Raw genomic sequence first — 9,418 nt, forward strand, 5'->3', positions numbered from 1 at the left:
CTGAACCACGGCGGTTTCGAAAGAACCGCCGTATGCGATCCACGCTGGGCCTCGCTCGGAACGGCCGCGTCCGTGCTCCACTAGGCGGAGCGGGCAGCCCGATAGGAAGGGTCGTCATGGCGACCCCTTTTTGTTGAGGCGTTCCGGGCAGGTCGAGATTGGGCCATTGGACGGCTCTGTGCCGAGGTGGTGCGTGGGATCTCGGCCCGGGTAAGCCCCCGTCCCTGCACCGAATGCGGGACGTATCCAGCCGCCGGCACCAAGCAACCCGCATTCATTGCTCGGCTGTTCGAAGCCGGGCTGTAGAAGTGAATTGGCGCACCGAGAGGCACTAGTGAGAAGACTGATGACGCGGATAGTGTTTTGGCCCCGAAATTAGAAAAACAAAATTTGAGGATTGGCAAAGGATTGGCAGAGTGAGGATTGGCAGAGAATTGGTAGATGATTGGCAAATTTTTGATTGGCTGAAATTTGGTGTGCAAAATTGGTAGTGGGAGATGCCCAATGTGGTGGGATGGCAACTCTGTTATCCCTCACAACGGGGGCAAAGGAGGTTATGGGGTTATGGCAGTGGGGGATTTATGGGGTATGGCAGTGGGGCAGTGGGGCAGTGGGGTTTATGGGGTTTATGGCAGTGAAAACTAGCCCGGGAGGGTTAGGATATATGTGTAGGGATCTAGAAGATGACCTTAGGTAACGTTAAGGTTAGGTAGTGACTGATACCTGTAGTGGGGACGCAGGTAGATTAGTGTGGATGATAATGACGTGGTATGTGCTTAGTGTAAAGGGAAGACGGGGAGCACTAAGTTAGCAGGGCAACAGGTAGATTAGATGATGCCGTGTGTATGGTTAAAAGGTGTGATTGCACAGGTGTACAACTGAACAGGTGTGTGGAGCAGTGTATGAGTGAGAGAAGGTGATTGTGAGTTGTGCTGACCAAATGGTCCAGGAAGGAAGGAGGGTGCAGGTGGCACCAGGTGTGATTGCACAGGTGTGCAACGACAGGTGTATGGAGAATGGTTGTGTGAAATACATGGAGTGTGGAATACATGGAGTGTGGAATATATGGAGTATTGGAATGGATGGTCGTGGAGTGAGTATGGTGGAAACTACGGAGTGGAGTGGATGGTGCGAAGGTGTGAATGGGGGAAGGATGGACCCCCATCACGAATACCCGGGGAGGGTAGTGTAACTGTTAGGTAGAGGGTATAGGTAAATTGTAGTTGGATATTGGCATCTGTGGTGCGGGTGAAAGAATGGTGTTTGGATGGGTGCATTAGTGTTGTGGAAATGGCTGGGTGTGTAGCCTGTTAGTGTGTGTAGTTGGTTTGGGCACTCCACCACGGTGAGGATGTCGGCCAGGTGAGGCCGCAGGTGGGCTCTGGGAGCCGGTAGAGTTGTTGTGGATGGGGCCCGAGGATCCGGAGGACGGACCCGGGTAGCCCAGTGCCAGAGGGCACCGAGGGGTGACAGAGCCAGGAGGGGCCTTCCTCAGTTAGTTAGGTTAGGGTGAGGAGCTAGGTAAGCTCGGGTGGCAACTGCAGTGGTGGAGGTGTGCAGGTGGGTAGACCTGCTGGGAGAGCTACACGCCCCAGCCCAGAAATTGTGCAAGGGCACCGGGAGATGAATCGGGGGAGTGAGACCCCAAATTAATGAACCACCACAGTTTGGTCAATGGGAATTGGTTTTTAGAACCCATAGTGTAAGATGGCCAATGGATTGGCAGGGAAAGACCCCGGGTAGTGTAAAGTGTGTTAAAGTCATTTAGAGAATAGTTAGGATGAAGATCTCCTCACACCATCTACATGCACTCACCTGAGGTGACGTAACTCCACACCATGCCATGTTTTATTATTTTTATTGTGCAGATGTTTGGAATGAGAGACGCATCATGACGTGGGTGTGACATTGTGCTTGATGTTCCATCTCTTCCTCCTTATGAGGATTGATGATGAATTGGGTGATGGCAAATTTTGGTTAGAGGGATTGTGGAGACGAATTTGGTGTAGGGGAAATATGGGGAAGACGTGACATTAGTGATGAATTTGTAAATGTGTAGATTTTTGTAAATATGGGGTAAGGGCAAGGGTAGTGTAGGTGACAGGGGGGGTGACGTATGGTAGGGACGAGTTTTTCTCAATTCGCTCTCCGTACGCACTTCACCTTGCATTGCCTTATTGATGTGTACCCTTGTGACCGTACCCCTCGCTCATCTGTCTCTCCCCCCCCCCCCCCTTTGTCTCCCACATGAGGACCTGAGCGCCACTGGGCGCCGAGGGGAGCGTGCGTGAGTCCGCCATTGTGCGCCCGGAACTCCCAGAACCAGCTGTCTGCATCGATGCACCACATTATGGACCACATGTCTGTGGCCGAGCACCACTTATGGACCCCATGGGTTGGGGCATGGCCCCTCTGCTGGAACCGACCATGAAGGCCCGAAATCTTGCTGGCGGACCTTGGCCACAGGGCACCGATGCCCCACAGGTGAACCATACATAGTCGGCCCCTGTGGGCCATAAATAAACACAAATGGACACGTTGGGTGCAAGTTTTATTACAAATAGGCCGCCAGCAAAGGGAGATGACAACATCAGGAAGAAATAATAATAGCCAGCAGAGGGAGCCGAAGAGCAGGAGACCACCTGCAGGGTTAGGGGTTGTTGATTTATTTTTATTCATGAACAGTGATGACTGTGCACCGATTGGTGCTTGAGGGTGTGTTGGTGCGTTTTGGGTGCTTTCATGGTGCGTCGATGCAGAGCAGACTGTCTCCCCCCCCCCCAGAAAGAACAATCACAGGTCCTGGATTGCGTTTTGTAAATAAAAGTAGCGTCAATTGTAAATAATGCTCCCCACCGTCAGTGTGTAGTTTGAAGACCATTCCGCAATTCGGTTAGCTGTGGTCGTGAGTCTGTTAGGCAGGGTGCAATGGAGCAGCGGGACATATTTATTTAAGTTTTAAAACTGTCGCACTCAGGGTCAGGTTAAAAGTAGAGGGAACTACACCTTCGTGTCACACTAAATTAAAGTTATAGGCCCGGGACGTGCCTAAGAGGAGGAGGGTGCAGTGTTGCGGATATGAGGATTATGTTTTTTTTTATTGTGTTGTATTGTATGGTAAATTGTTGTGTAATATTGCTTAATTCGTGCAAAGAGCCACGAGCTTCGATCTTGTATACAAAAAAAAAAAAAAAAAAAAAATTCTGGCCCCCCTACCTCCGTAGTGTAAAGGTCAAAGGGCGTCCCATAATTAGTCCATAAAGCATACACGTCAGCCAATCATAGAATACCCCTGTTCGATAGTTATATCTTTATTATGTGTATCAGGGTAAGGCCTTGTCTTCCATTAAAATGACACTCCATTGCACCAAGTGAAATCAGAGTAGATCCCCTTTCATTCCCATTCCCAAAAACCGCAATTGCCAACTGTTCCCTCCGCGACTCCATTCGCCACGAGGTAGGCTCGGAGAAGAAGGGCGTGTCTCCACCTCGTCATCGAGGGGAGGAGTGAGCCAGCCCCGAACAACCAACCAAGCACAAGGGGTTTGGTTTGAGAGGGCGGAGGAAGAGCGATTGAGGAGGTTCGCGAAGGTTGAGGGGCAGGGCCTATTTAACCCGCCGCGGGACGCTCCCCAAGCAGATGAGTTCTGAGTTCTGCAAAGAGACGAGCTTCAGAGAGGAGTGCGCAAGGAGGGAAGAGAAGCGAGAAGGAAGCCTTTAACACAAGTGCGTGAGTGAAGCGCGGGGAAGCCTTGAGAGAAGTGCACGACATCACCCTGCTCGCTCCCAGCCTGACGAGGCCCGGTTTGCTGTGCGCCCTGCAAAGCCTTCCAGCTTGTGGTCCGAGCTGAACCTTCCTCCCGGTCCAGCCAATCGTTCCTGCCTCCATTCCCCATTCGTGTGAGTCCGTCTCTGTTTGTTCTGTCAAGGGTATAAGTTAAGCCTGTTTAGATAAGCTAGTAATTTTCACTGTGTCTCTAAAATCTTCTGTATATTATTTTCTTATCTTTCCTTCTCCTTGGTTTTTTTGAGCCTGTATACAGTAGGAATAAATTTAGTAGTATTGCCAACCTTTTCGTCTTCTGCTTCTTCTTCACATCCGTGTCACTTTTGTCTTTTCCCTATTGAATGTCTGTGGCGCGATCTGGCCAACGTTCGGGGGTTCGGGTGAATCGGGGAAACTGTACGACCGCGGGGCCTCCGCTCGGCAAACACAACATCTTATCCGCGGGCCGTAACAATATATATATATATATCTATATATATATATATATATATATATATATATAATTATATGTACATACATATATATATATACACGAGCGCCAGTCAACAAGTAACCTTAAAATGGCGATATAAATTCGAGAAGGTAATGTGTGTTGTTGTAGATGACATATGTTATATCTATGAGTAAGAGTTATGGTTTGCCTGTTTTAGATCTGGTAATATTGAGCGTATGACGTCAGTAGAGCAGTTCCAAGATGGCGGCTCCATTCGAAGCATGCACCAGGGAGGAGCAACGTTCTGTCATCCGTTCCTTGGGAAATGAGGGTGTGAATCCCAATGAAATCCATCGCAGAATGAAGATGCAATATGGTGACATGTATATATATATATATATATATATATATATATATATATACTAGCAGAAGTACCCGGCATTGCCGGGCGGGGGAGGAGGAGGGGAGGGGGAAGACGAGGGGAGGGGAACGGGGGGGAGGGGGGAGGGGGAGGGGGGGAGGAGGAGGGGAGGGGGAAGAGGAGGGGAGGGGAACAGGGGGGAGGGGGAGGGGGAAGGGGGGGGGGAAGGGGGAGGGGAATGGGGGAGGGGAGGGTGTGGGGGTGCCCGGGGGAAGAAGGGCCCCTCCCCCCTTCACCTCCCTCTCCCCCCTCCCCCCCCCCCCTTCCCCCTCCCCCCCTAAAATTTAAGGTGTGCTGTAGTTGCTCTGAGACGTACTGATTCCGAATATGCGTTTGGTTTTTCTCTGCGATGAGTAGTTCTCGAGTTATAAGAGGACAAACAAACAAACATACTTTACTGCTTTATATATATAGAAGTTGGTATGATTCGGCCAAGGAATCCCAGAGATAATTGCAATTAAGTGAGCCGTGACGTCACGGAACGCGCCGCCGGTAATATATTATAATTTATGGTAATGTATGCAGCACGACATGGTCATCACGGAAAACAAGGCGCCTTTGCCGGCGCAAAACGGCTCTCCCAGGGTCAAACTCGGTATCGTTGTGAGCGCACGGTTCAGCCCTTCAAGAAAAAGTTTAATTTTTAAAAATCGAACCGCGCGTTAAAAAGATATGACTGGTTTTGTTCGCCGGCACGTCGGCGCTCGAATCGGCTCGCGATAAAATCCAACACGTCCTTTGTCGGGGTCGTCTGAACCAACCACGGGGCCTAGAAGGCTGGGCCTGGTCTCAAAAGTTAGGTCTCGACCATATCTCGTAATGCTGGAAGCTGCACGTCTCTGTGATAATCTTGTGGACCATGACAAGAGATCGTGCGAGTCGCTCGCAACGGCTTCAAGCACTTCCGCATTCGACCATTTCATGAACGCCATACGCCCCGCCCATAAAAGCGCGTACGTATTAAACGAACATACAGTGGCCCATGTGTCGTCATTTGCGCATGCGCCAAAGTCTTTGCAGGAACATGAAGCATCGGAACAGCGCATTAGAACCGCCTGTGCACCATTACGCTAACAGAAGTGCTGGCGCTGCGAAGCGCTAGAGGGAGCGCTCCCTCCCTTCGATTCCCTCCCTCTTCTGCGAGCGCTTCTGCGCTAATACGCTAATTTTAAAACCCGAAGTTTTTTTAAATTTAAGGTGTGCTGTAGTTGCTCTGAGACATACTGATTCCGAATATGCCTTTGGTTTTTCTCTGCGATGAGTAGTTCTCGAGTTATAAGAGGACAAACAAACAAAAATACTTTACTGCTTTATATATATAGATATGAAAAACAAAGACCCACCCACACCTCTCATGTGAATGGAGGGAATAACCAACAAGTACAGACACATTCAAAGTACTAGTCAGGTTCACTATGTTTTTTCGTTCAAAATCATGGTAGATTAGCAAACCTATACATTTTTGGAAATGTTATTACATGGAAAATCTGAAAATCAATGTTTACATTTGCCAATTCCGACCAATTCGATTCGACCAATTCGACCATTCGACCAATCGCTTCGATCGACCATTCGACCATTCGACCAATTCGATCGATTCGATTCGATTCAATTCATCGAATTCGATTCGATCGACCATTCGACCAATTCGATTTGCCAATCAATTTGACCGACCTTTGCTTGTATGGAACGGACTGTGGAAACGATGCGGACTATATTGTCAGATACGACACACAGGACAGTGATGACAAACTCTAAATGGCATATTCTGCAATCGTGTATGTTTGATGCCATTGACTGCCTGTGTATATTTTGTCATTGACTGCCTGTGTAGATGTGAAGTTATACTGACTGCATGTGTATATATGATTTTGCTGACTGCCTGTGTATGTTTGGTGATATGAATTATTGTGACACATTTTGATGTTATTAACTGCCTGTACAAAATGATAACATGTATTTGATTATGCAACTTATCACGAATATAAAGACAGTATTTTGCAATTCAAAACCTTTGATTCATGTCTTACCATTCCCCATAGCACTAATTTGATACTTTCATTGGATTCATTGTCCCTGAAAATATAGGTTTAGTATATTTTAAAAAGTTTTTAGGGTAATTAGAGGCAGAAATAGAACAAAATATGTATTTTACAGTGGCCATTTTGAAAATCCAAAATGGCCGCCATACAGGTATCTCTCCAAATGTAAACATTGATTTTTAGTTTCCTTATGCTAAAACCTTTCCAAAAATGTGTAGGTTTGCTAATCTACCATGATTTTGAATGAAATATAATTTATTGACATGGTGAACCTAACTATACACCGCCCCCATGCCAAATAAATAAATATCCTCCAGCGCGGCATTGCACCTTAGGCGCCTGGCAATACCGCCATGCAGCTCATAGAGACTGTATTGGGTGGGAGAGGTATACAATAATTGATTGATTTATTGCATAATTAAAATCAATAAATAGTGATCATAAAATATTTTCTTAATCAATTGGCTGATAGCATACCTAAACCACCAGTGCTTCATACGAAGCTGTAACTTTTTAACAGTTAATTAAATGTCAGTAATCAAAAAAATTAAATATTTAATTGATTAATCAATAAATAATTAATCTATTAATTGATTAATCAATAAATCAAAAATATCCTTTATAGCCACATCACTTGGTCACTGCCATGTCCATATATTAGCTTCCTCGCTCAAGAGGTGCGTGAGATATTGCCCAGATGAGAAAGAAAATAATTAAATGATTAATAATGAAAATAAATAAATAATAATCATAAAAAATTAAATAATTAATCAATTGGCTAATAGAATACCAAAACCACCACCGTTTCACCTGAATCTGTAACTTTAAAAACATTGTCATCAATCGAATAATTAAATAATTAATTGATTAATCAAGAAATCAAAAATAGCCTTTACAGCCAAATCACTTGGTCATTGTCATGTCCAAATAGCAGCTTCCCAGCTCAAAAGGTGCCTCAGATATTGCTCAGATGAGAAAGGAAATAAATAAGTTCTTAATTTATCGATAATAATTAAATAACTAATCAACAAATTGTTTAATTTAAAAAAATTTTTGCCAAAGTTTTGGCGTTTTGCCAAAGCACTTGCTCACTATTGTGCAGAAATTTCAGCTTCCTAGCTCAAAGGATGGCTGAGATATGTCCGGACAAACAAACAAACAAACTAGAACGGCACTCAGAGAGTATACAGTCACGCGAAAAAGTAAGTATACCCCATCTAAAGGTTTGACTTTTTCAACATATTTCAACATACAGCTATTTGATCTTCATTTCAACAATATTGATAAATAAAGGTGATATAATATAACAAGTATCATGAAACATTTACATTTTGTAGTCCATTGTATAATTTAAATAAACATAAATGCAAATTTTGCATGTGGAAAAAGTAACATTTATAACATAAACAACAACATTAGGTGTCGAACCTCTCATTAGATGAGAGCTGATTGATTATTCCCTTCATTCACTTGTGAGAGACGTAGGCGGGTCTTTGTTTTTCATTTTTAGGTTGACTGCTCGACATTTTTGCCTAGTACATGCTTGGGAGCCTCGTACACGTTTCCTGTCTACTCGCCAATAAGCAATGAAACTTGTCCGGCAGCTGAGAGGGTGTGTAGCATTGGAATTCTCTTGTGTGTACTATGTGTAAATTTCGTTACAGCAGTGGAGGGAGTCTGGGAAGAGTTTGAAACAGCAACGGGCTTACCTTGTGTATCCTTTCATTGTTGCAGGTATGCAGCTTTCTTCGGCTAGAAAAGCATTGGAGGAGTCAACACATATATAAATATATATCTATATTATATACATGACCGGTCAAAAGTTTTAAAACACCTAAATTTTCCAGTTTTTATTGAAATTTAAGCAATTCAAGTCCTGTGAATAACATGAAATGGTACAAAGGTAAACAGTAAACTGCTCGAGGTTAAAAAAAAAAAAGTTTCGGTTCGAAAAAACGGGAAAATAATGTAAATTGCACACTTACATTGTAAAAAAAGGCCTTCTTCAGGGAACAAGTAGTGGGTTAACAACTTACAGCTGTTCCGCAGCAATGTAAGTAAATTAAGCCTTGAAAGTTGATGCAAACAATTCCTACAGGTGTCCCAACCTCTGCTGATTACTTGATGACAAACCGCCTGTCTGTATAAAAGCAGTATTGGAACAGACTGTTATTACACCCTCTGAAGCATTATTTGGACAATATTGCACTGCAGGAAGTAGTATATTGGAAACTGGAGGAAACTCTGACAGGAAGAGGTCTGGCAGACCCAAAGCCACAACAGAATCAGAAGACAAGTTTCTGAGAGTCAACAGCTTGCATGATAGGCGGCTCACAGGACAACAGCTTCAAGCACAGCTTAACACTGGTCGAAGTAAGCAAGTCTCAGTTTCAACTGTGAAGAGAAGACTTCGGAGCTGCAGGTTTGACAGGTCGAGTGGCAGTAAGAAAGCCATTGCTAAGATGGCAAAATAAGAAAAAGAGGCTTGCCTGGGCCATGAAGCACCGCCAGTGGACTACTGAAGACTGGAAGAAGGTCTTATGGACTGATGAATCAAAATTTGAAATCTTTGGTTCATCACGCAGGGTTTTTGTATGCCGTCGAGGAGACGAAAGGATGGTTCATCAGTGTGTGACACCAACTGTCAAACATGGAAGAGGAAGCGTGATGGTCTGGAGCTCTTTTGCTGGATCCAGAGTCGGCGACTTGCACAGAGTGACTGGCACCCTGAACCA

This window comes from Myxine glutinosa, chromosome 7 (genome assembly GCF_964187855.1).
Source record: "Myxine glutinosa chromosome 7, kmMyxGlut1.1, whole genome shotgun sequence".
Classification (NCBI taxonomy): Eukaryota; Metazoa; Chordata; class Myxini; order Myxiniformes; family Myxinidae; genus Myxine; species Myxine glutinosa.